The sequence below is a fragment of the Odontesthes bonariensis genome, chromosome 8 (assembly GCF_027942865.1).
Source record: "Odontesthes bonariensis isolate fOdoBon6 chromosome 8, fOdoBon6.hap1, whole genome shotgun sequence".
Classification (NCBI taxonomy): Eukaryota; Metazoa; Chordata; class Actinopteri; order Atheriniformes; family Atherinopsidae; genus Odontesthes; species Odontesthes bonariensis.
The window spans coordinates 27,537,903-27,563,954 of NC_134513.1; the positions used below are offsets into that span (position 1 = coordinate 27,537,903).

The following is a 26,052-nucleotide window of genomic DNA, read 5'->3' on the forward strand; positions in this document are numbered from 1 at the left end:
TGTTTTGCTGCCATCCTTACGAGCTCCAGGGTGCTTTCGTTTTAAGTGTTTGTGCATCGTTGATGTACTGCTGTGGTACGCCAAATTAAATTTGCATAGTCTGCAAACAACCACATTTTTAGCAGCATTACGGGTGAAAAATTCACCCTTAATGCTGCTAAAAATGTGGTTGTTTGCAGACTATGCAAATTTCGGTCATTAAGGGTGAAAAATTCACCCTTAATGACCGTGTGCGTGATTCTTTAGCTATATGCTCTTCAGTGCTCCAACTACTGCTTGCCGCCGCCATCGTTATGAATTCTTCTTCTTCCGTTTTAAACTAAGACATCTACACCGATTGGCGACTCTGGTGCATATTTACTGCCACCAATAGACTGGAGTGAGAGTTCATATAGTAGGTCGTTTCGAACGGGGACTTCAACCAAAAAAAAATATAAATTAGCGACGTATAAAACGTAAATTATTCATGTCGACGAATTTATGACGTCGAATAAGTCGAATACGTCGACTATTTGACCCAGCTCTAGTGCCAAAGCATGCTGAGCTGTTTGATGAGAGATATTACAATTGTATTGTATCTGGTAATCTTGCTGTATAGCACCACCTACTTTTCAGTTCAAGTTTGACATAGATTTAGTCAGCAGTCAAATGTTTACTCAAGTCTCATCACGAAAAAATACAGAACTCTTGCATCTACCGCCATGAGGGAGCAGTCAAGCTCGAAGCCACGCCCATTGCTAACAAAGCTAACAAAAAGGCTGAGAGACCAAATGAGGGCAGTTGGGAAAAATTTTGACATTAAATCTCTTTCTTTAAAGCTGCAGTCGGCAGGTTTTCAAAATTACGAGTCTAAAAATTCGAACTGATACAACTTTCAGGTCCCTCCCTCAACCTCTAAAAAGTTCCGAATCGCCCCCCTAACCCCTCCCCCTCTGTGGACGAGGTTGAGCACGTAAGTTCACACCAGTGTGAGCGCACACAAGCTGTGTGCAGACTCACGCTCAGCAGCGTGTGCACAAGCTGTGATTGACAGGTAGGATTCCTCCACCCTAACTCTATTGGTTAAAAACAGTCGGGAGCGCTTGGTTTTTGCAAGCATAATTACAGGCTTCAGAGGGAGGTACAGATTTCGTTATTTTTCCTAAACAGACTATTTAATATTCTACTTCCAGAATCCCATGACAGTTCAAGCTAATATGACTAAAAAAAAGTTGCAGACCGCAGCTTTCTTTAATAAGTCGCACCAGGAAGTTATTGACTACTTGTTTTGTGCTACTTTACTTGTTACCTACACAGCAGATATCAACCTTATGACAAACATAAATAAATCGAACACATACTCTAATGAAGGTATGAGAGGTGGTAATGATCGAGGCCACGCCCACAGACAGCTACAGCAAGTCTCTGTGGCGCAATCGGCCAGCGCGTTCGGCTGTTAACCGAAAGGTTGGTGGTTCGAGCCCACCCAGGGACGAGTGTGTGTACCAACAAATCTACCGGTCAGCAACCAGTTGTAGGTTTGGTAGCAAAGCAATAGCTGTAATGGGCAAATTGTCCCACTGAACTTGGAAGTTATCTTTTAAGTCATTTGGTTGACAAGAATTAAGGTGCCAAAGCCTGCTGAGCTGTTTGATGAGAGATATTACAATTGTATTGTAACTGGTAATCTTGCTGTATAGCATCTCCTACTTTTCGGTTCAAGTTTGACATAGATCAGCAGCAGTTCACTCGAGTCTCATCACGCAAAAATACAGAACGCTTGCATCTACCGCCATGAGGGGGCAGTCAAGCTCGAAGCCACGCCCACTGCCAACAAAAGCCAGGCAGAGTCTCTATATCGTAACTGTTAGCGCGTTCGGCTGTTAAACGAAAGGTTGGTGGTTCAAGCCCACCCAGGGACGTTCTGACTTATGCGTATCACGTGAGTTCAAGTAAACATTCTGCCGCCAAAATGCTCTCCTTACGCATTATACACGCTCCTTGGCAAAATATTTCTCCAAGGGTGACCTGTTAAGTACAGTGTAATGCATGACTCAACCTGAAGGCTCCTCTGTCTTTTGTAAAAATTGCACAAGCAAAGTGAAAAAACAACCTTTTTGTCATATTGCTATGAAAGTCACACACAAACAAGAAAAATTCAAAAAGGTTGAGAGACCAAATGAGGGCACTTGGGAAAAACTTTGACATTAAATCTCTTTCTTTAACAAGTCAGACCAGGAAGTTATTGACTACTTGTTGTGTGCTACTTTACTTGTTACCTACACAGCAGATATCAACCTTATGACAAACATTAATAAATCGAACACATACTCTAATGAAGGTATGAGAGGTGGTAATGACTGAGGCCACGCCCACAGACAGCTACAGCAAGTCTCTGTGGCGCAATCGGCCAGCGCGTTCGGCTGTTAACCGAAAGGTTGGTGGTTCGAGCCCACCCAGGGACGAGTGTGTGTACAAACAAATCTACCGGTCAGCAACCAGTTGTAGGTTTAGTAGCAAATCGATAGCTGTAATGGGTGACTTGTCCCACTGAACACACAAGTTATCCTTTAAGTCATTTGGTTGACAAGAGTTAAGGTGCCAAAGCCTGCTGAGGTGTTTGATGAGAGATATTACAATTGTATTGTAACTGGTAATCTTGCTGTATAGCACCTCCTACTTTTCGGTTCAAGTTTGACATAGATCAGCAGCAGTTCACTCGAGTCCCATCACGCAAAAATACAGAACGCTTGCATCTACCGCCATTAGGGGGCAGTCAAGCTCGAAGCCACGCCCACTGCCAACAAAAGCCAGGCAGAGTCTCTGCGGCGGAATCGGCCAGCGTGTTCGGTTGTTAACCGAAAGGTTGGTGTTTCAAGCCCACCTAGGGATGTTCTGACTTATGCGTATTACGTGAGTTCAAGTAAACATTCTGCTGCCAAAACGCTCTCCTTACGCATTATACACGCTCCTTGGCAAAATATTTCTCCAAGGGTGACCTGTTAAGTACAGTGTAATGCATGACTCAACCTGAAGGCTCCTCTGTCTTTTGTAAAAATTGCACAAGCAAAGTGAAAAAACAACCTTTTTGTCATATTTCTATGAAAGTCACACACAAACAAGAACAATTCAAAAAGGTTGAGAGACCAAATGAGGGCACTTGGGAAAAACTTTGACATTAAATCTCTTTCTTTAACAAGTCAGACCAGGAAGTTATTGACTACTTGTTGTGTGCTACTTTACTTGTTACCTACACAGCAGATATCAACCTTATGACAAACATTAATAAATCGAACACATACTCTAATGAAGGTATGAGAGGTGGTAATGATCGAGGCCACGCCCACAGACAGCTACAGCAAGTCTCTGTGGCGCAATCGGCCAGTGCGTTCGGCTGTTAACTGAAAGGTTGGTGGTTCGAGCCCACCTAGGGACGAGTGTGTGTGCCAACAAATCTACCGGTCAGCAACCAGTTGTAGGTTTGGTAGCAAAGCGATAGCTGTAATGTGCAAATTGTCCCACTGAACTTGGAAGTTATCTTTTAAGTCATTTGGTTGACAAGAATTAAGGTGCCAAAGCCTGCTGAGCTGTTTGATGAGAGATATTACAATTGTATTGTAACTGGTAATCTTGCTGTATAGCATCTCCTACTTTTCGGTTCAAGTTTGACATAGATCAGCAGCAGTTCACTCGAGTCCCATCACGCAAAAATACAGAACGCTTGCATCTACCGCCATGAGGGGGCAGTCAAGCTCGAAGCCACGCCCACTGCCAACAAAAGCCAGGCAGAGTCTCTATATCGTAACTGTTAGCGCGTTCGGTTGTTAACCGAAAGGTTGGTGGTTCGAGCCCACCCAGGGACGAGTGTGTGTACCAGCAAATCTACCGATCAGCAACCAGTTGTAGGTTTGGTAGCAAATCGATAGCTGTAATGGGTGACTTGTCCCACTGAACACACAAGTTATCCTTTAAGTCATTTGGTTGACAAGAGTTAAGGTGCCAAAGCCTGCTGAGCTGTTTAATCTTGCTGTATAGCACCTCCTACTTTTCGGTTCAAGTTTGACATAGATCAGCAGCAGTTCACTCAAGTCTCATCACGCAAAAATACAGAACGCTTGCATCCACCGCCATGTGGGGGCAGTCAAGCTAGAAGCCACGCCCACTGCCAACGAAAGCCAGGCAGAGTCTCTGTGGCGCAATAGGTTAGCGCAGAGGTCTACAACAGGGGGTCTGCAGAGGTACTGCAGGGGGGTCGCGAAATCTTTGGTTGATTAGACGAATTATTTTTTTTTTTTTTCAAACAGTTTTTTCTCACAAATTGTGTGCAAATGTTTGCCATCCACAGATGGTTTGAGGATTCATTGTCCCACCTACATGCATGTTTAAAGTTCAAATCTGTGAATTATTTGAATAGCTCAGTGTTGTATTCAAGATGTTTGTTTATAAATGGCAGTGGCACGGCCACCCTGTACCTTGCACATGTTTAAAATAAAAACATGAATATATTAACCTGTGTTTTATTTGAATAGGTTAATATTGAATGTACAATAACAGAGTAGCTATGTTTATACACGGCACTAGGCCCCGTTAAATATAAAACACAATTGTATGCCATATAAATAGTAGGGGGGTCCCTGCTCCAACTCTCCATCAGTTTGGGGGTCCCTGGCCTGAAAAACGTTGAAGACCCCTGGGTTAGCGGTTCGGCTGTTAACCGAAAGGTTGGTGGTTCAAGCCCACCCAGGGATGCTCTGACTTATGCCCATTACGTGAGTTAAAGCAAACATTCTGCCGCCAAAACGCTCTCCTTACACATTATACACGCTCCTTGGCAAAACATTTCTCAAAGGGTGACCTGTTAAGTGTTTATTTGTAGTCACACATCAAAGCATATCAGCGCTGGGCTCAGTGGGAAAGAGCTCCCGCAGGAAGTCTGTCAGACTGGCCCTGATTTCCGGTTATCATGTTTATTTATAGTCTCATAGGTTGGACTCACATTCGACCGAGTATGATTGGACATGAGTAGGTTCAACATGCTTCGTCATATTCTCTGGATCAGCCCAAAACAATGTGTGTGTGTGAATCTGCCCTTGCTTTCCCAGGCTTTCCTAATTGTTTTGTCTTTTTACTCCTGGATCACTTTAGGTCATATGGAAAAGTACTGAGACTTATTTCATTCATAATGTCTAAGAACAAAGCCAATTATACCAATCCCCCTTTTGAAGTGATTTTATCATTTCAACTAATTCAGTTAAATAACTGAGGTGGGAATGTAATATTCTGTATTGTGTCACATCTGTATTAGCAGTAGCAAGACTTTAGCAGCCACCCCCCAAACTGCAGGAGCCACTTACCTTTTGAGATGTAGCACAACCAGTTAGGAGACGTTTGTCATCCCCCTTTTGATGTGACTTCATTCAATTCAATTCAATTCAAAAATACTTTATTTATCCCAGAGGGAAATTAAATGTTGATGTAGCTCAATTAAATCAAAGAGTTATTATAGATGCTGATGGCTGTGGGCAGGAAAGATTTCCTGTAGCGGTCCGTTTTGCATCCAAACTGAAGAAGCCTTTGACTGAAGAGACTCTGTTTTCTGATAACAGTCTCATGGAGAGGATGTTCAGGGTTGTCCATAATTCTCTTGATTTTATGCAAAATCTTTCTTTGCATTATTGTCTCCAGAGGTTCCACAGTCGTCCCCAGAACAGAACCAGCCTTCCTTATCAGGTTGTTGAGTCTTTTTAGGTCCCTGGTTCTGATGCTGCTGCCCCAACAGATGACGCAAGAGGAAATGACGCTCTCAACAACAGACTTGTAGAAGATCTGCAACATCTTGTTGCAAACCTTGAAGGACCTTAGCTTCCTCAAGAAGTACAGTCTGCTCTGTCCTTTCTTGTAGATGGCTTCACTGTTGTGTCTCCAGTCCAGTCTGTTGTCCACATGAACACCAAGGTATTTATATTCCTCAACCACCTCCACTTCTTCTCCCATGATGGAAACAGGGTTTGATCTGACCCTGTTTCTCCTGAAATCTACAATCATCTCCTTTGTTTTGTTAACATTCAAGATGAGATGATTGTTCCCACACCATGCCACAAAGCGGTCCACCAGCTCTCTGTACTCAGCTTCTTGTCCATCTCTGATACACCCGACAACTGCAGAGTCATCTGAATACTTCTGTAGATGACAGGAGTCTGACTTGTACTGGAAGTCTGAAGTGTACAGAGTGAAAAGGAATGGTGAGAGTACAGTCCCCTGTGGTGCTCCTGTGCTGCTGATCACCTGGTTAGACACACAATTCTTCAGTCTGACAAACTGTGGTCTGTTTGTCAGGTAGTCATTAATCCAGGTGATTGTTGAGGCCTCCACCTGAGTCTTCCGGAGTTTCAGACGAAGCAGATCAGGCTGGATTGTGTTAAATGCACTGGAGAAATCAAAGAACATGATCCTCACAGTGCTGCCTGCTTTATCCAGATGACAGTGGGTTTGTTGAAGCAGGTGTATGATAGCGTCTTCAACTCCAACTCCATGGCGATAAGCAAACTGCAGGGGTTCCTGATATGTGCTGGTTTGCTTACACAGGTGGGTCAACAGGAGTCTCTCCAGGACCTTCATGATGTGGGATGTCAGGGCAACAGGTCTGTAATCATTGATGTCTGAGGGGTGAGTTTTCTTTGGTACCGGAACCAGACAGGATGTCTTCCACAACAGTGGTACCTTCTCTTGGGTCAAGCTAAGGTTGAAAAGGTGTTGCAGAATCCCACAGAGCTGCTCTGCACAGGCCTTCAGGACTCGGGGGCTGACACCATCTGGACCTGCAGCCTTGTTCCGGTTCAGTCTCTCCAACTGCCTCTTCACCTGACTTCTAGAAACAGAAAAGTGGGAGGGGGAGGCAAAGGGGACAGCAGCATCTCCTGATTGGGTTGAAGACAAACTAGTGGAAGCAGAAGAATCCATGACTGAGGTGGAGGTGGAGATGTTACAGGAAAGCTGTGGGTCAGAGGAGGGTGGGATGTCTCTTTGGCTGGGAACAGGAGGGGAGGATGGTGAGCTTGTTCCTGAACTGAACCTGTTGAAGAATGTGTTCAGCTCATTTGCTCTGTCCAGACTCCCATCCATCTGATCCTCCCTCTGCTTGAGGCCTGTGATCTTCTTCATTCCTGACCACACATCTCTGATATCATTCCTCTGCAGTTTACTCTCAAGCTTCTTTCTATACACCTCCTTGCTCTCTCTAATCTTGACTTTGAGCTGCTTCTGTATACTCCTCAGTAACTCCCTGTCTCGCTCCCTAAAGGCTCTTTTTTTCTTGTTCAATAGTTCCTTTAGCTCACTGGTGATCCAGGGTTTGTTATTAGGGAAGCATCTCACTGTTCTGGTGGGGATGGTGTTGTCCACACAGAAGTTTATATAGTCAGTCACACACTCAGTCATGGCATTAATGTCCTCTCCATGTGGCTTACAAAGAGAAATCCAATCGGTTGCATCAAAACAACCCTGTAAGGCTTCTTCAGCTTCCTCTGACCACTTTCTAACAGTCCTTTTTGTGACAGGTAGTCTCTGGACAAGGGGTTTATATGCTGAACAGAGAAAAACAAGGTTGTGATCTGATTTTCCCAGGGGAGGTCTTGATTTGGAAATGTATGAATCCTTGACATTTGTGTAAAACAAATCCAATGTCTTGTTTTCTCTGGTAGAGCAGCTGACAAACTGTTGAAAAGTTGGCAGTGTAGCAGAGAGTGAGGCATGATTAAAATCACCAGATATTGCCACAAAAGAATTGGGGTGTTGTGTCTGTATCTTAGCAACAACGGAACTGATGACATCACATGCAGTGTCGGCAACAGCTGAGGGTGGAATGTAAACAGCCACCAAAACAACACTGGTGAACTCTCTTGGCAAATAATATGGACGAAAACTTACTGCCAATAGCTCAATGTCAGGACTGCAGAGACGACTCTTCACAGTAACATGTCCTGGGTGACACCATCTGTTGTTGACAAGCACTGCCAATCCACCCCCTTTCCTTTTCCTGCTACTCTTTAAATCTCGATCTGCTCGTACAGTTAGGAAGCCTGGCAGAGAGACGCTGGAGTCCGGTATATGATCCTGTAGCCATGTCTCAGTAAAACACATAATGCTACATTCCCGATATTCTTGCTGAGTCCTTGTCAAGGCTAGAAGTTCATCCAACTTGTTAGCTAACGATCTTACATTTCCCATGATGACGGATGGCAGAGATGGTTTGAACTTCTTCTTTCTTTCTCTCCTCTTTGCTCCTGCTCTGCATCCACGACGCCTCCTTTTCAATTCCAGTGGGAATCAGTTGTCGAATTATTTCTGCTTTTCCAATATTAATCAGCTGCTCCCTGTTGTAAACCACCTTGTTGCTATGGTTATGCATCATGACAAAAGAGTAAAATATACAAAAGTATTGGGAAAAATTAATCCAGCTGCACAGCATCCAAGGCAGAAAGGAACAGTTGTCCAAAAAATGCAATTTCTTCCAAGAAATAACGGGAATGAAATTTAGAAAAAAAGAAAAATCTCAATGTTAGGTACAGAGCTACTCCAACGTGCTGCCACACTCAGCAGCGCATTCTAGAATGGGTGACTTGTCCCACTGAACACACAAGTTATCCTTTAAGTCATTTGGTTGACAAGAGTTAAGGTGCCAAAGCATGCTGAGCTGTTTGATGAGAGATATTACAATTGTATTGTAACTGGTAATCTTGCTGTATAGCACCTCCTACTTTTCGGTTCAAGTTTGACATAGATCAGCAGCAGTTCACTCGAGTCTCATCACGCAAAAATACAGAACGCTTGCATCTACCGCCATGAGGGGGCAGTCAAGCTCGAAGCCACGCCCACTGCCAACAAAAGCCAGGCAGAGTCTCTGTGGCGCAGTCGGTTAGCGCGTTAGGCTGTTAACCGAAAGGTTGGTGGTTCAAGCCCACCCAGGGACGTTCTGACTTATGAGTATTACGTGAGTTAAAGCGAACATTCTGCTGCCAAAACGCTCTCGTTACGCATTATACATGCTCCTTGGCAAAATATTTCTCCAAGGGTGACCTGTTAAGTGCAGTGTAATGCATGACTCAACCTGGGAGCTCCTCTGTCTTTTGTCAAAATTGCACAAGCAAAGTGAAAAAACAACCTTTTTGTCATATTGCTATGAAAGTCATACACAAACAAGAAAAAAATCAAAAAGGCTGAGAGACCAAACGAGGGCACTTGGGAAACAATTTGACATTAAATCTCTTTCTTTAACAAGTCAGACCAGGAAGTTATTGACTACTTGTTGTGTGCTACTTTACTTGTTACCTACTCAGCAGATATCAACCTTATGACAAACATTAATAAATCGAACACATACTCTAATGAAGGGATGAGAGGTGGTAATGATCGAGGCCACGCCCACAGACAGCTACAGCAAGTCTCTGTGGCGCAATCGGCCAGCGCGTTCGGCTGTTAACCGAAAGGTTGGTGGTTCGAGCCCACCCAGGGACGAGTGTGTATACCAACAAATCCACTGGTAAGCAACCAGGGGGGTATTCCTTGAAAGTAGCTAAATATAGCCAGGCTATAGCCAGAAAGCGTCGCTTGAACTAGCACCATCTCCCAATTAAGCCTAGAGTTGCTCCACAAAGACATTTCAGCTTTTTAAAAGTGTCATCACCAGAAATGGTAATACAGCTGCGATCAATAAAGCGAAGAATACGGCATGACTAACAACTGCAGACAGACTAAATGCTTTTTAAAAGTTATGAAAGTTTCATACCATTGTCAATTGTTAGACATTTATTTTACTGTCCTCATGTATTTATGCTATCCTCTTTGTGTTATAATGTGTTTACATAAAGCATGTTGAATTGTCTCTGTATGAGATGTACAGCACAAATATACTGGCCCTGCTCACTTTATTAATAACCCAATAATCGTCACGCATCATCATACTTTGTGACTATATTATCATGAGTGTGTGACCCACATATTATTTTTTCACTGTTACATCTCAACAGGAGCAATCTTAACAGCCAAAAGCGTACCTGGCAGCAGGTGAAGGTAAAGTACAGGAAAATATTTCAGAGTGGTAAGTAGCCTTTGAAGAAATGTCTTCGTCCAATAAAGAGAGCACCAAACTACATATGGAACACAAGAAACTGAAAATAAAAAAGATCAAGCTCGAGATTATGAAACTGGAGAGGGATGTTAGTATAAATTCAGATAAAGGAGAATTTCGTGTTGTGAACTGTATTTAATTCTGTTTTCTCTCCACAGCTTGAGAAACATGTAATAATAATTAAACAATTCAACACAACTTGAACTCAAACTTGTCATTATTGTACGGTTCATGCAACGTGTTAGAAATATGTTTTTTACATTTATATTCACAGTGGGGTGCCATCACCTAACGTGTGGAAGGTTATGAATCATCTCTGTCCATTTAGCCTTCTTACACTTGCTCTGACTTAAACTGCTACTGTGTCAATGCTAAATTATGAAAAGAAGTTCTAACTCAAAGGTCACAACAATAAGGATCAAATGAAATATGTGTCCCTGTATAGGTCCCTCACTGTGTCAGGAGAAACTGAGTCCTTTCAGGCCCTGGAACCTGCAGGGACTCAGACTTCAGCCTGAAAAGTTGTCCACAAGACAAAATGTATAAAATATGAAGTATACTATTAATTTAAGATGGCTCTGTCAGAAGTCAGCCATGGTGCCTGAGAACTTTAAGCAATTAACCTGTATTTAATTTGGCCAAAGGTCATTTCCATCCGTGCCCTTGTTTTAGCATGTGCATGTGCATGTGCATGTGCATGTGCATGTGCATGTGCATGTGCATGTGCATGTGCATGTGCATGTGCATGTGCATGTGCATGTGGATGCCCTTGTTCCTGGATCAGGATATGGCGTGAGGAGGTACGGCCAGCATGCATAGCCTCTGTCCCCAAGCAGGACACCATTGAACTCTCCTGCAGAATAAGAGAAATGTTGGATGGATATACATGTGTTAAGACTTTAGGCAATTTGATGCAATGTGTGCCTTATATGGCAATCTATAATAAAGTATGACGAGCACTTTAAATTCCTTAAGATGACCTCTACACCTGACCTCTCATTAGATTACCAAAATTCTGCCTATGCTACACCTTACTTCAAAAGTACACTCCTTCGGGTAAGTAAAATTCTTGCACCTTGTGCAAACCTCTGTGCCAGTGAGGATGCTCGGAAGATCCTAGAATCATGAACTGATCCCGGCCATTGAGCCTCAATGTTGGAAATGAAATGACCTCCATCACAGATCATCTGTATGCTCGGAGGATAGGAGTCAATGATGAGCTTTCACAGGACATAAATGTAACATTGCTCAGCATTACTCAAAGGGGTTGATGTGGTATTTTTCAAAATGAGAAATCCAGTTCAGAGTCTATGGACAATTATCCCCAAGTGTACCTGTACATTTAGGATATGGAAAAAACGTTCGGTTTACATAGTCAGCCTCCACGGGTCCAGCAGGGGCCTGGACAATGTGACAATGTTTAAATCAAGACTGAAAGTTCTATTTAGATGTGCATATGACACCTGAAAGTATTTTATCTGCACTCTTCATTTTTAAATTAATTAATGAAGGATTTTTTCTGTTTTTTGGAATGATTTTATTGCCTTCTTGTGATTTTATGTAGCTCTAAAGCACTTTGAATTGCCTTGAGTACAAATTGTGCTCTACAAATTGCCTTGCTTTGGATGCGTACATGGGTACAGTGTAGTGCACCGATAACATTAGGGAAGACTGAAAGGGGCACCTAAAAAGATTTGGGATTCATGTTTGAACCTTATCAGAGGATGAAAGTCGAAGTGGACTTGACAGATGGGTTACCTCCCCAAAGGACCAGCACGTGTATGATTTCCTGTGAGTTCCATCTTCTTCATTTTAAAACTGATTTGTACTTTTGATTGTGAAACTGCCACCAAGAAAGCAGCTACATTGGCAGTGGTGGGATTTGAACCCACGCCTCCACAGAGACTAGAGCCTAAATCCAGCGCCTTAGACCACTCGGCCACACTTCCAAAAGCCGCTTTTGGACAGACCGTTCTAAGAAAGTAGTTATCAGTACTATCCTCCTTGAATTTCGTTCTGATAACTATCCTTCCCCAGCGGAACTGTTTCAGTCTGCATTCGCACATGAGTCGGGACCTGATAGGGACTGATGCGCCGCGCGCAGCCGTCTGCTTCAGTGACGTGTTAGCCGTTAGCCGTTTAGCGCTACATTCAAACACAAAACAAAACGGTAAAAGTAATGAGAGTAGAAAAAACACCACCAAGAAGCTAATATGGAGAGTGGGGAGGCCACCGTGTTTATGGTCTGCATGATGGTGATATTAATCATGGACAATCACATCAGGCGTCTAATATCGAGGCTGGAAAAGCTCACAGGGAGAGTCAGGAGATACTTTTTCATTTCATGAAGGAAGAAAGGAGAGCAGAGCGCTGCAGACAAATGAGACCAGTGTAAGTTTAACTTATTAAACACCCGTTGTGTCTGTGTATGAGTAAACATTTCAGCCGTCATAGCATCATGACATGGGCCGTAGCTACCGACCACCACACACCTCCGTCAGATCGTTCTATAGAACCATGAAAAGACCCGACCTCGGAGAAGGAGCTAAATAGTTATAGGAACTAAGGGAGAAAGCCCCGAGTTCCTGTATGTCCGAACACGGGAGAAAACGGCCCCGCGGATTAAAAGGTTATTAGAACTGCCAAAGGTTCCTACAGTCCGAAAGCGGCTAAAGATACCTTTGAGCCAACTACAAGGGAGCGTCACCTTTAAAAGACGGACTGAACTGAAGGATTGTAATCAACAGTTGTCAGTCGACCCTGTAAGATGAAACTTTTCTAAATCAGAATAACAACTGATGAGTACCAGTTGTAGTCTTGCCACTATGCAACAACATAGATATTTCTTGTGCTCTTCATCTAACGCCATGAAATCTTTACAGAAGAGAGCATAGCAAGAGAAGAGTATAAACTGGTGGAACTCAACAAGATGATCGACTAGCAGAGGATGGTTTTGATCCATCGACCTCAGGGTTATGGGCCCAGCACGCTTCCGCTGCGCCACTCTGCTTTTGCAGTTTAGTCTGTAGGCGTAAGACAGGAAATTGTGTTGGGAGATACATTTGAGGATTTAAAGCACCTCGGAACAAGCGCTGTGCAACTCAGCTTCCATGTGTCTTGGTTAAGGTTTTGGAAATCTAGGAACCTCCAAGTTACCATCACAACATTAGCAGTCACCGCAGTACTTTCAATGGCGTCTTCAGGCCGTTTTCAGTTCAATCCCTTTACACCACTATGTTAACAGGCCACCTCATTAGTAGATATACAGAAGTTTAAAATCTGCTACTTCAAATGACTTTGGTCTCTATGGCTAGTATCCCCAACATTGCATCTCCACTGGGATGATTTTCTTAGGATTCATTGTATTAATTCCCAGCCAGCATGTCCATGTGGGGCCCATAAGGTTTAAATTTGGGCTGCAGATAAGGGTCCCAAGTGGGTTTGTCCGCAGTTTCCACGGTGGCCCCACCTGTATTCGCCCATATGTATTTGAAGTTTCTGTGTGGCTTTGGTTGGACTTTGCATTTAGCCAATTTAAACTTGAACATTCTTTTACTATGTGATGTGTTTATTTGTATTGCCTTTGGAATAATTGAAGGCTTAGGGTAACCCTAACCCCTAACCCTCAAGTTGCACTTTGAAACCCATATGGGCAAACACAGGTGAGGCCACCGTGGAAACTGCGGACAAACCCACATGGGAACCTTATCTGCAGCCCAAATTTAAACCTTACGGGCCCCACATGGACATACTGGCTGGGAAGGCTTTAAACAGTGCAGAATTAATGGTTTGCCCTCTGAGTCATAGTGTACAAATGTTAGACCTACTGACTGACCACGCATAGCATCTCGCTGTCCTCAGCCATATCCATGACCTGCATTTACAAAACCCCAAAGAGTAACGGCCAAAAACAAACATGAGCCTTGGAAAAGATAGCTTGCCAGCCAGCTGCCAATGTCACAGTGGTAACATCCATTTTTTTGCATGTGCTGTTTCACTGTTTATTCTGTGACCCTGAAGGGACTCTTTAGTTGTGTGTGACATTAATGTATAAGCTTTAATTAAGGACTTATTCTAACATCTGTCCCAGGTAAACTCCTAGGTGTAGATTACCTGTATAGCCAAACAGGACAGGCCTTGCAGGACGTGGATCCTGACTCTGAGGCAACAGACCAGCTGTTGGAGGATGAGGGCACAGAGGAAGAGTTGGAGGACGAGGGCTTTGGAGACAGCAGTTTGGACCTCAACCTGGATCCTACTATTGAGATGCTGGATCTGTCCGATGGCTCATCACCTGCCACGACCAGTGTAGCCAGCACTCCTGCCATTGTCCTACTACAGAACTGGTAACTATTCTTAATAATAACAGTACATGTAGTATTATTTGTATAGCACTACTAACTTTGACTGAAAACACTTCTCTTTTCCCTGGAGTTCCCCTTCTACTTTTATTGTTATTGTTATTTTATATTTTATAATATAAAAAATATAAGCAGTATTAGGTGTGTGGTGGTTTAATACTCTTCTCTGTATTGTTATTATTGCAACAAATTGCATTATTATTCTTACCAACTGTATTTGTATCAGTTTTAAAGCTATATTTGTTAGATTTACAGCACTTTGTTAGAGTTTGCATGAATTGATGCATGTTCCAATCAGGATTTGAACCTGCAATTTTCTAATTTTTCTTTTCTTCTCTTTCCCCCTCCTTCCTCTTCTTTCCTTCTTCTTCCCCCCCTTATGAAGACTATTGTTCCCCAGCTTTGGTGCAGTGCCTTATCCATTAGGCCACTGAGGCGCTTCCGCTGTGTCACTCTGCTATACACCTCAGATGGGGCTCGAACCCACAATCCCTGGCTTAGGAGGCCAGTGCCTTATCCACGTGACTATTCAAAATAACATACATAATAAAAACAAATCGGGTAAACGATCCTCTAATCCATTTAACAAAAGTGAAAGATTTCAGTCTTTTGACACAATAATTCTTTTTTCTTACTTATATCAGAAAAGTGGACTTTGGAGAACACTCATGTGCACACCAAATGAGTTTGAATTAAGAGTGTGTAGAAAGGGTTTCAGAGTTGGTCAAGTGTCAATTGTGATGCTATGAATGTTACATCATCTTTTCCAGGTTTTTTTAATGAGAGATGTTGAGTTTGATTTGAAAATGTATACATAGCAGAGGATGGCTTCGGTCCATCGACCTCTGGGTTATGGGCCCAGCACGCTTCCTCTGCGCCACTCTGCTACACACCTCAGATGGGACTCGAACCCACAAATATGGGATCAAAAAAGGTTCAGAAAGATTTTGTACTTGTACAATGATGTTCACATGTGTAATAAAGTTTTGAAGTTGTAAAATTATTTTGTGTCTATGTAAAAATAGTTTGTGCATGTGTAACAAAGTTTTGAAGTTGTAAAAACATTTTGTGCATGTGTAACAAAGTTTTGAAGTTATAAAAATAGATTGTGTATGTGTAAAAAAGTTTTGAAGTTGTAAAAACATTTTGTGCATGTGTAACAAAGTTTTGAAGTTATAAAAATAGTTTGTGTATGTGTAACAAAGTTTTGAAGTTGTAAAAATAGTTTGTGTATGTGTAAAAAAGTTTTGAAGTTGTAAAAACATTTTGTGCATGTGTAAAACTAAATCCGACGGACACACAACCATCCAATCAAGGAGCAGCAATTTCTGCCGGCTGGGATCTGAGCGCCAACGACACTCAGTGGGCACACGTTGGTACTGATGGAGGAAAAACAGGATGGAGTCAAACGCTTCTGCTCAAGTAAGTTAATTAAAGATATCGGCAATTTCACGATGTAGCAAAAGTTTCTCAATGTCGTCATATAAGCGGTCATATAGGCCTAACGATGTGAAATGACGGCTCTTCTGACAAAAACTGTAGTTTCATGCGCGCGTGCGAGAGGCGCTAGTCCGTGTCACCGTGTCAGCCGACTGTGTGCGTGCGTGCGTGCGTGGTGCGTGCGTGCGTGCGTGGCTGCGTTGTTTTACTGCAGTTCAACTGACATAACTGTGCTGACTTCCAACCAGCTAATGCTAAATCTCCCAGTTCATAATCAGGGCTTTCCTTGTAGCCGGCCAGCACATATAGCCGGCTACACAATTAAGTCTAGCCGGCTACTTTCATAATGACTATTATTTTTACAGCCTAGGCTACAGGCTATACATTTTATTTTTCTATTTTAATAAAATTAAATGTTTTTCTAACAGACTGACAATAATGCCAAACTGAACCGCACTCCATTAAAGTTGTGATTCGCTCTGCTTATACTGATAATAACCACAAATTACTCTGATCACCGCCGACTTCATTGCTCACAAGTAAGAAAAACTCATCCGCGGCCCCCGGCATGCCAGTTACTCAGGCTATCCACTGCAAAATTTCGTCAGTTTAATCAGTGAGTATCAAAAAGACAGACACCAAAAGAAAGCCTAACCGCATCGCTTGTTTAGCCCAAAACGTTGTCCTACCGGTAATCCAATCTTTTCTTCAAGCGTTCAATTAGCACCACCTGCGACACGTGAGAGTGTATTTTCATTCATTCATTTCATCAGTGTACATGATCATGGCTATGACGTAACCTAACCACCAACAGCCCCCCTCCCCCTTAGATCCCTATCTGACAGCATACCTTTTGTGATGGATACAGAGAATAAAGCTCTATGTCTCCCACAGGATGATCACTCTATAGTTGAGGTAGCAACTATTTTGTCAAATGCGAGGACACAAGCTGCACCACATCAAGGAGCCAGACAAAGGTATGATGAGATGGGCATGAGTGTAATTTATTCATTGCTCAGTATTGTCAACATCTATAATTTTCAACTTAGAACATGTCCAATTAAGGCAGAATAGAGAAAATAGAAGTGCTGGCCAGAGGATCTGTACAAAGAAATAACAGAATGAGGTTAGCAAAGTCCAGCTCTTTTCAGTCTGCCAGGAAGCCCTGTTCAAGTGGCAGCAGAAAAAGTCAAATAACTTCATATAAATAAATACATACAAGGACAAATAACTTAAAACACAAATTTTGAATGTTGGCATTAGAACAGTGTTAACTTTGCATGGAAGGTGGAGTGTCTGACTTATTCTACAATGTCAGTATAATTTCATGTTATCCTAAGTCGTGTTTGTGTTCCAGCCCCCAGCCACCAATTCAGATGCAGCCACCACGGCAACAGCCAGCAGCTTCCAACACTGGAAGAGAAATGCAAAGGTAGAACAATGCTGACTTTGCATGGGATGTGGAGTGTGTGACTTATTCTATAATGTCGTTGTACTCAGAATAATTTTATGTGATCCTAAGTCGTCTTTGCGTTCCAGCCTCCAGCCACCACTCCTCATGCAGCCACCACGGCAACAGCCAGCAGCTTCCAACACTGGAAGAGAAATGCAAAGGTATGACAGTCATATGTACAGATTATCCATCTGTTGTTAGAGTTAGTAATGTTTGTGCACATATTTGTGTTATTCATGCTTCATATCCTATGATGACATAAGTTATCACTGTGAATAGCTTATGTCATAGCCCAACTCGGGCTCTGAGAACCTCAGGGAGGGGTCTCCTGCTGGTGCCCAGAGTCAGGACTAAACAAGGTGAGGCTGCGTTTCAGTTTTATGCTCCTAAAATCTGGAACAGTCTTCCAGAAGATGTGCGACAGGCCTCAACGAAAACTCACCCTTCAGACATCAATGACTACAGACCTGTTTCCCTGATATCCCACATCATGAAGGTCCTGGAGAGACTCCTGTTGACCCACCTGTGTAAGCAAACCAGCACATATCAGGACCCCCTGCAGTTTGCTTATCGCCATGGAGTTGGAGTTGAAGACGCTATCATACACCTGCTTCAACAAACCCACTGTCATCTGGATAAAGCAGGCAGCACTGTGAGGATCATGTTCTTTGATTTCTCCAGTGCATTTAACACAATCCAGCCTGATCTGCTTAGTCTGAAACTCCAGAAGACTCAGGTGGAGGCCTCAACAATCACCTGGATTAATGACTACCTGACAAACAGACCACAGTTTGTCAGACTGAAGAATTGTGTGTCTAACCAGGTGATCAGCAGCACAGGAGCACCACAGGGGACTGTACTCTCACCATTCCTTTTCACTCTGTACACTTCAGACTTCCAGTACAAGTCAGACTCCTGTCATCTACAGAAATATTCAGATGACTCTGCAGTTGTCGGGTGTATCAGAGATGGACAAGAAGCTGAGTACAGAGAGCTGGTGGACCGCTTTGTGGCATGGTGTGGGAACAATCATCTCATCTTGAATGTTAACAAAACAAAGGAGATGATTGTAGATTTCAGGAGAAACAAGGTCAGATCAAACCCTGTTTCCATCATGGGAGAAGAAGTGGAGGTGGTTGAGGAATATAAATACCTTGGTGTTCATGTGGACAACAGACTGGACTGGAGACACAACAGTGAAGCAATCTACAAGAAAGGACAGAGCAGACTGTACTTCTTGAGGAAGCTAAGGTCCTTCAAGGTTTGCAACAAGATGTTGCAGATCTTCTACAAGTCTGTTGTTGAGAGCGTCATTTCCTCTTGCGTCATCTGTTGGGGCAGCAGCATCAGAACCAGGGACCTAAAAAGACTCAACAACCTGATAAAGAAGGCTGGTTCTGTTCTGGGGACGACTGTGGAACCTCTGGAGACAATAATGCAAAGAAGGATTTTGCATAAAATCAAGAGAATTATGGACAACCCTGAACATCCTCTCCATGAGACTGTTATCAGAAAACAGAGTCTCTTCAGTCAAAGGCTTCTTCAGTTTGGATGCAAAACGGACCGCTACAGGAAATCTTTCCTGCCCACAGCCATCAGCATCTATAATAACTCTTTGATTTAATTGAGCTACATCAACATTTAATTTCCCTCTGGGATAAATAAAGTATTTTGAATTGAATTGAATTTTGAACTCTGACAATGTTTAAATCCAGGCTGAAAACAGTTCTATTTAGCTGTGCATATGACACCTGAAAGTATTTTATCTGCACTCTTCACTTTTTTAATCAACTAATGATTATTTTAATGGGTTTTTTATTATTATTTTATTTCTTTTATTTTTTTAATGATTTTATTGCCTTCTTGTGATTTTATGTAGCTTTGAAGCACTTTGAATTGCCCTGTGTATGAATTGTGCGCTAGAAATAAAATTGCCTTGCCTTGCCTTAATAGAAATTAAAACATCATTTGTCTTCCTATAATAATTTTTGACCATATAGGATAATTTTCATATTTTACAGTGATTATAGTATTTAATACAGCTTATTCCATTTCTTTATTAGATCATTTCCAGCATTGTTCCAAATGAGGAGGGGCAGAGGAAAGAGGCCAAGTATTACAATTCCAGTTGGCAAACAGCTGGAATTGAATTTCTGTCTGTTACCAGAAACAACAGACAGAACTCCAAAAGATGATTCCAGGCTCCTAAGGGCAGGACTTGGAAAACACACCATAAGCATTAATGACAATGCTGACCACATAGAGGTATTACATTTGTATGTTTTTTAGCTAAAACATACATGAGTAAAATTCCATGGTGTTCTGCTCACTTTTTGGCACCAGACAAGGTATTGCAATGTTATCATAATGTTTGGAAAGATACATGTTTAGTTACCTATACTATGTAAACTTCAGGAATGCATCATAACAAAAATATATTCTTTTCATTAATTATAAATACCTTTTGCCACTTTGTGTGGTATAAGAATCTGATTTGGCCCATGCATGAGCTAAATTGTGTATGTCCAAAATTGGGAGAAAAGCAGGGAGAGTAAGCACAAAAAAAACTTATGATTTTCATGTCTATCTGAATGTAGATTGCCAGAGCCCTGACTGAAACATACCCCAAAATGAGGGAACTGACGGGAGGTTGGCTGCTATAAAAAGCAGGAGGTATGGAATATTTCTGTATTAATGGTTTATTAATGTATTGTAATGTAATGTGTGCTCACTGATACACCCAGCAGTTTGGAAATACAGGGGACAGAGAGGTTGATTTCAATCAAATGCTGGAGGTGGTCTTTGGAAATAACCAACTTTGGACACCCCCTTTCTCCAACAGTCCTGTCCACTACAGCTACTTTTCTTCTCCCATCTAATTCAGTGCTGATGAGGGTGTGCAGCTGGAGAAGACCTTCAAATACCTAAAAGAAAGAAGGAAGAACATTTTCATTTGTCACTGCAGTCAGTGGACCTTATTTATCAAAGTGGTGTAACATTAAATCCAAGAATACCATAGTTTTTTATCTTTGGCATCTAACTTCTGTCTGTGGACTGATTGGAACATGTGAACAAGATACATAAATGTCTGAATTGGCTGTAAATATTAGACCAACCTGGGGGCTTTCCATGACTATTGCAGGTTTTATCAAAACCTAGGAACCCTGCAGAATAACCAAGCCACATCGCACAAACACCATTTAACTTAGCTCCTGTGTGAAGTCTACGTGAGCAGAGAGTGACATAATCAGAGTCATTTCACTCATGCATATGAACTCGAGATAGTCCAGGTCCAAGGGCAGTCGCTGCAATGCCTGCTCCAACCTGGACTGCAGTCGGTCCAGAATATGCCGGCCCACCATCACGTCCTGCCATAGAGGAATTGAAGAGGTTATCATTTATACCTCCCCAATAAGCAAGTGTATAATACATTCTGTGCAATTTATGAACTCCAAAAATATACAGATGTTGCCTATCTATTATAAAATCTAAACATTAGCAACACCAAATAGACTCATGTGGGAGTATCCATCAGAAAAGGTACGCTGCCTGTCAGGTAGGGATATAACGGTCAAATCTTGTAAATATAACTCTGCAGAGTTATAAAAAGTCATTTTGAGACTAAAAAGAAATATCCAGTATCCAAATGTCTTTATAAGCCTTATAGTAAGCCAGATATAAATCACCATCTATCCAACAACGATAAACACAGATAAAAAAAAAAAAAACATTTGATGATTATAGTCAACACACGATCGTCATTTTCGTCTCACATATATGAGCCACATACCAGTGTTTCTTCCTTCCGGTCCTCGGGACCCACTGCCCTGCATGTTTTATGTTCCCTGCTCCAACACATCTGATTCAAATGAATGGCTCCTTATCAGGCCACTGCTGAGCTTGATGGCGAGCTGATAATTTGAATCAGGTGTGGTGAGTGGAGGAGGGAAACATCGAAACACTGAGCTACGCTTTTCAAATTGAACAGACTGTGCGCGCTCCCGCGTGCCGGAAATCAATTTCTGGCAGCAATCAACTTTTGGCACGGCACCTGTCATTTCACGTTAGGCCTATATGACCGTTTATATGACGACATTGAGAAACTTTTGCAACATCGTGAAATTGCCGATATCTTTAATTAACTTACCTGAGCAGAAGCGTTTGACTCCATCCTGTTTTTCCTCCATCAGTACCAACGTGTGCCCACTGAGTGTCGTTGGCGCTGAGATCCCGGCCGGCAGAAATTGCTGCTCCTTCATTGGATGGTTGGTTGGCGCGTGGGTGGGCACCGGGTTGATTGGCAAGTCAGTAAGCAACATGCTGATTGGCTATTCACTCAGGCGTCAAAATAGGGTAAAAATTCGTACTCGTAACTTGAGTTTTGTAAACTTGTAGCTTCAGGGTCGTACTTGAAGGTCGGATTTAGTTTTACACATGCACAAAATGTTTTTATAACTTCAAAACTTTGTTACATGTGCAAAAAATGTTTTTACAACTTCAAAACTTTGTTACAAATGCACAAAATGTTTTTACATAGACATAAAATATTTGTACAACTTCAAAACTTTATTACACATGTGAACATCATTGTACAAGTACAAAATCTTTCTGACCCTTTTTTGATCCCATATTTTTCGTTCTATGCTGTCATTTCTGTACAGAAATCGAGAGCACTGTACTGAGTACTAACCAAATAAACACATGGTGAAAGCTGGTAAGTACTTTGCTAGTTGTACTCCATGTCAGAAATCCAGTGTGCGTACGACCTGTCTAAGAACGTTTGATGAATGCCGATTTTTTTTGTACTTGGGCACATTCTAAATTTCACTCCTACGACAGGATTTAGAAGGGATTCTACGCACTAATGATAAATGAGGGCCCAGGACCTTCCCTCAGGCCTCCTTACCGTGCAACTGATCCAAAATATCTCCCCTGGGGGGAATCTACATGATATTCTGACCAGATGCCCATACCGCCTGATCTGGCTTCATTCAAAGAAGAGTGGCAGAAACTGTATTCTCAGCGTATTCCAGATGACTACGCTTATCACCCTGATCCAAGAGGGTGAGCCTAATCACCACAGAGTGGAAGATGATTTCAGCCCTTATGCATTCGCAATCTCATTCATTTAGTCACCACTCATAAGGAGTGACCAGAGGTGAGCGTTGGAAGGAAGATCGACTGGTAGAACGAGATCCTCCAGTCGTGGTCAAAATGGTCTGATCCCTAAACTCTTCCACTTGAGGCAGCAACTGGTTCTAAGCAAGAAGAGGGTCCTCGACCCTTTTCCAACTGAGGATCAGAGCCTCAGACTTGGAGGTACAATTTTATTCCTGGCTGTTTCACACTTGGCAGCAGACCACCCCTGTACCGGCCGGATGACTCAGGTGAGACCATGTGGCCTAACGGACAAGGCGTCTGACTTCGGATCAGAAGATTGAGGGTTCGAGTCCCTTCGTGGTTGTCTTGTTTAGTTGTATGCTGTCATATATGTACAGAAATCAAGAGCACTGTACTGAGTACTAACCAAATAAACACATGGTGAAAGCTGGTAAGTACTTTGCTAGTTGTACTCCGTGTCAGAAATCCTCTGAATGGGATGCCATTAAAGTCAGAGGATTTTACCAGTCTGTTACTGGTAAAAAAATCCAAAGTTAAGCTGATGTTGCGCAATGATCTTGGCTTCCCCATACTGCCTACACTCAAGCTATACAAAAAGATGAGAGACTTGAATGAGTAAGTTCTATCACGTCGAGTCATTGTAGCATATAACAAATGATAAAATAATTGCATTGAAAGCAGTTTTTTAAGAACTAAAAGTCTTTCAACTCACCTGCTGATAACATCCAAATCCGCAATACCAAAGGGAAGCTGTATAGAATGTTTGTGTGACTTAAATAGGTAACAGAGAAAACACTGAGAGCACTTATTCTCGCATGGTTTATTTCTTGTGAGTCCTGGACCTTCCCTCAGGCCTCCTCACCGTGCAACTGATCCAAAATATCTCCCCTGGGGGGAATCTACGTGATATTCTGACCAGATGCCCATACCGCCTGATCTGGCTTCATTCAAAGAAGAGCGGCAGAGACTGTATTCTCAGCGTATTCCAGATGACTACGCCTATCACCCTGATCCAAGAGGGTGAGCCCAATCACCCCAGAGTGGAAGATGATTTCAGCCCTTATGCATTCGCAATCTCATTCATTTAGTCACCACCAGGGCTTGAAAACGAAATTATTTTTCAATCGTTCCGTTCCGAACGGTTCAGGCATGTTTAACGTTTTCGTTCTTGCGTTCCGCCACCAACATATCGTTCCTGAACCGGTTCGGAACGTAAAATATCGTTTGTTCTTATCGTTCCGGCAGTGTTTGGCGGGCCTATCAAGTCTACGTGTGTGGACTTTACCTTAGAATAGACGTACTCATTAGTATTTGCCCTTGATTTACACCGTAGCTCTATGCCCAAAAATAATAAATCACCGGCAGCATCCAAAAACATTCAGATGGGCTAAAGCTGCGTCGACGTCACTTCCTTGATCTGGGAGCTTCAATGTAAGATGAGGGTTGATCTACTACTGTAGACAACAAAGTATATGCTATATTCTACATGAATTTTTATGTTGTAGAGTTGTGAATTTATTTTATCAATGGAGAAATTGAGCAGCCTTGCTTTGTTGTCTACAGTAGTAGATCAACCCTCATCTTACTTTGAAGCTCCCTGATCAAGAAAGTGACGTCGACGCAGCTTTAGCAGCAGAGAAGCTATCAGGCTTGTGTTGATAATAATAAACTCCTGGACTATGTACAAACTTCCAAATGCATCGTTTTGTGAGTACAAACCATATTTGTACTACTGTAGAAGTTTGATTGTGATTTTAGCGTGGTCATTTTGGAGATACTGCCAGTGTCCGTTAGCGCTTGTACTAAGCTATTCGGGATAACTGAGTAACTCAGCTGATGTTCAGCCAATATCAGAAAAACTGCGGGTGGGCTACTTGGCTGGATGTCACGGTTCAAATGACCCCAGGGTGAATCTACTCCGAACCATCACTTAACTAGTGGATAACTAGACTAAGTAGGGATAAAAGAAGTGATTCGTGACAGCTGCCTGCATTGAGCCTAGCGGGCAGCGAAGTGAACGCACAACCGGAAGTAGTTTTTTTTTTTTCCCCTAACAAAGGCTATGATTTTGTGAAATTTTATAAAATATATAGAGAACGAAAAAAAAAAACGTTATTAACCGGTTTTGTGGATTTCAGAATAATGTTTCTGTTCCGGAACAGTTGAAGACCATTTCGTTTTCGTTTACGTTTCAGTTCCTCGTAAAATTCCGTTCGTTTTCGGTTTTCGTTTTCGTTCCTTGAACCGGTTCAGAGCCCTGGTCACCACTCATAAGGAGTGACAAGAGGTGAGCGTTGGAAGGAAGATCGACTGGTAGAACGAGCTCCTCCAGTCGTGGTCAAAATGGTCTGATCCCTAAACTCTTCCACTTGAGGCAGCAACTGGTTCTAAGCAAGAAGAGGGCCCTCAAACCTTTTCCAACTGAGGATCAGAGCCTCAGACTTGGAGGCACAATTTTATTCCTGGCTGTTTCAGACTTGGCAGCAGACCACCCCTGTACCGGCCAGATGACTCAGGTGAGAAGATGTGGCCTAACGGACAAGGCGTCTGACTTAGGATCAGAAGATTGAGGGATCGAGTCCCTTCGTAGTTGTCTTGTTTAGTTGTATGTTGTCATATATGTACAGAAATCAAGAGCACTGTACTGAGTACTAACCAAATAAACACATGGTGAAAGCTGGTAAGTACTTTGCTAGTTGTACTCCGTGTCAGAAATCCTCTGAATGGCATGCCATTAAAGTCGGAGGATTTTACCAGTCTGTTACTGGTAAAAAAATCCAAAGTTAAGCTGATGTTGCGCAATGATCTTGGCTTCCCCATACTGCCTACACTCAAGCTATAAAAAAAAGATGAGAGACTTGAATGAGTAAGTTCTATCACGTCGAGTCATTGTAGCATATAACAAATGATAAAATAATTGTTTGAAAGCAATTTTTTGAAGAACTAAAAGTCTTTCATCTCACCTCCTGATAACATCCAAATCCGCAATACCAAAGGCAAGCTGTATAGAATGTTTGTGTGACTTAAATAGGTAACAGCAGTAGCGAACCGTGAGCACTACGGCTGGGCCTTCACCTCAGCCCTCATTGCTGAAGAAAAAAAATCATTGCCGGAAAAAAGGCTATCCAAGCTAGCCACAACATTGGTTTCGTCTTCCGACAAAATTTAATTTCCTTCGGGATTAATAAAGTATCTCCAATCTAATAAAAAACGAGCACAGACCGCTCATACAGTCAATGGCACGTACCCATAGAAAAAATACACGATCACACACACACATCACACAACCTGACTATCGACTGCTAACCTACACAAACCCACACACAAAATGGCTCGGCAGCCAGCAATCAGATAAACCAATGAAGTGAATCAATCCTGTGAAATAATGAAAACATGTGAATGAAACCTGCACTCACCCATTATGAAGTTAACTCTGCCCCTCCATAATCTTGCCCCTGCTCAGCTAACTCTGACGTCGGGTATGGTTGGTAACGTTACTGCGGCTAGCATTAGCAACTAGGCTGCTAGGCTTGCTAAATCAGTAAGCATGAGGCTACTGAAGAAAGCTGGTC

The 26,052-nt window shown here is 42.4% G+C and overlaps 6 non-coding genes across 6 annotated transcripts; 5 read left to right on the forward strand and 1 right to left on the reverse strand.

The window, feature by feature from the left end:
* Positions 1-1,400: 1,400 nt before the first annotated feature.
* On the forward strand, positions 1,401-1,474 carry trnan-guu (transfer RNA asparagine (anticodon GUU)). The gene has a single exon. It is a non-coding gene; the product is annotated as a tRNA-Asn (tRNA).
* An 896-nt stretch (positions 1,475-2,370) lies between these two features.
* trnan-guu (transfer RNA asparagine (anticodon GUU)) lies at positions 2,371-2,444 on the forward strand. The gene has a single exon. It is a non-coding gene; the product is annotated as a tRNA-Asn (tRNA).
* Positions 2,445-8,874: 6,430 nt separating this feature from the next.
* On the forward strand, positions 8,875-8,948 carry trnan-guu (transfer RNA asparagine (anticodon GUU)). The gene has a single exon. It is a non-coding gene; the product is annotated as a tRNA-Asn (tRNA).
* A 470-nt stretch (positions 8,949-9,418) lies between these two features.
* trnan-guu (transfer RNA asparagine (anticodon GUU)) lies at positions 9,419-9,492 on the forward strand. Its single transcript has one exon. It is a non-coding gene; the product is annotated as a tRNA-Asn (tRNA).
* A 2,480-nt stretch (positions 9,493-11,972) lies between these two features.
* trnal-uag (transfer RNA leucine (anticodon UAG)) lies at positions 11,973-12,054 on the reverse strand. The gene has a single exon. It is a non-coding gene; the product is annotated as a tRNA-Leu (tRNA).
* A 10,696-nt stretch (positions 12,055-22,750) lies between these two features.
* On the forward strand, positions 22,751-22,823 carry trnar-ucg (transfer RNA arginine (anticodon UCG)). The gene has a single exon. It is a non-coding gene; the product is annotated as a tRNA-Arg (tRNA).
* Positions 22,824-26,052: the final 3,229 nt, after the last annotated feature.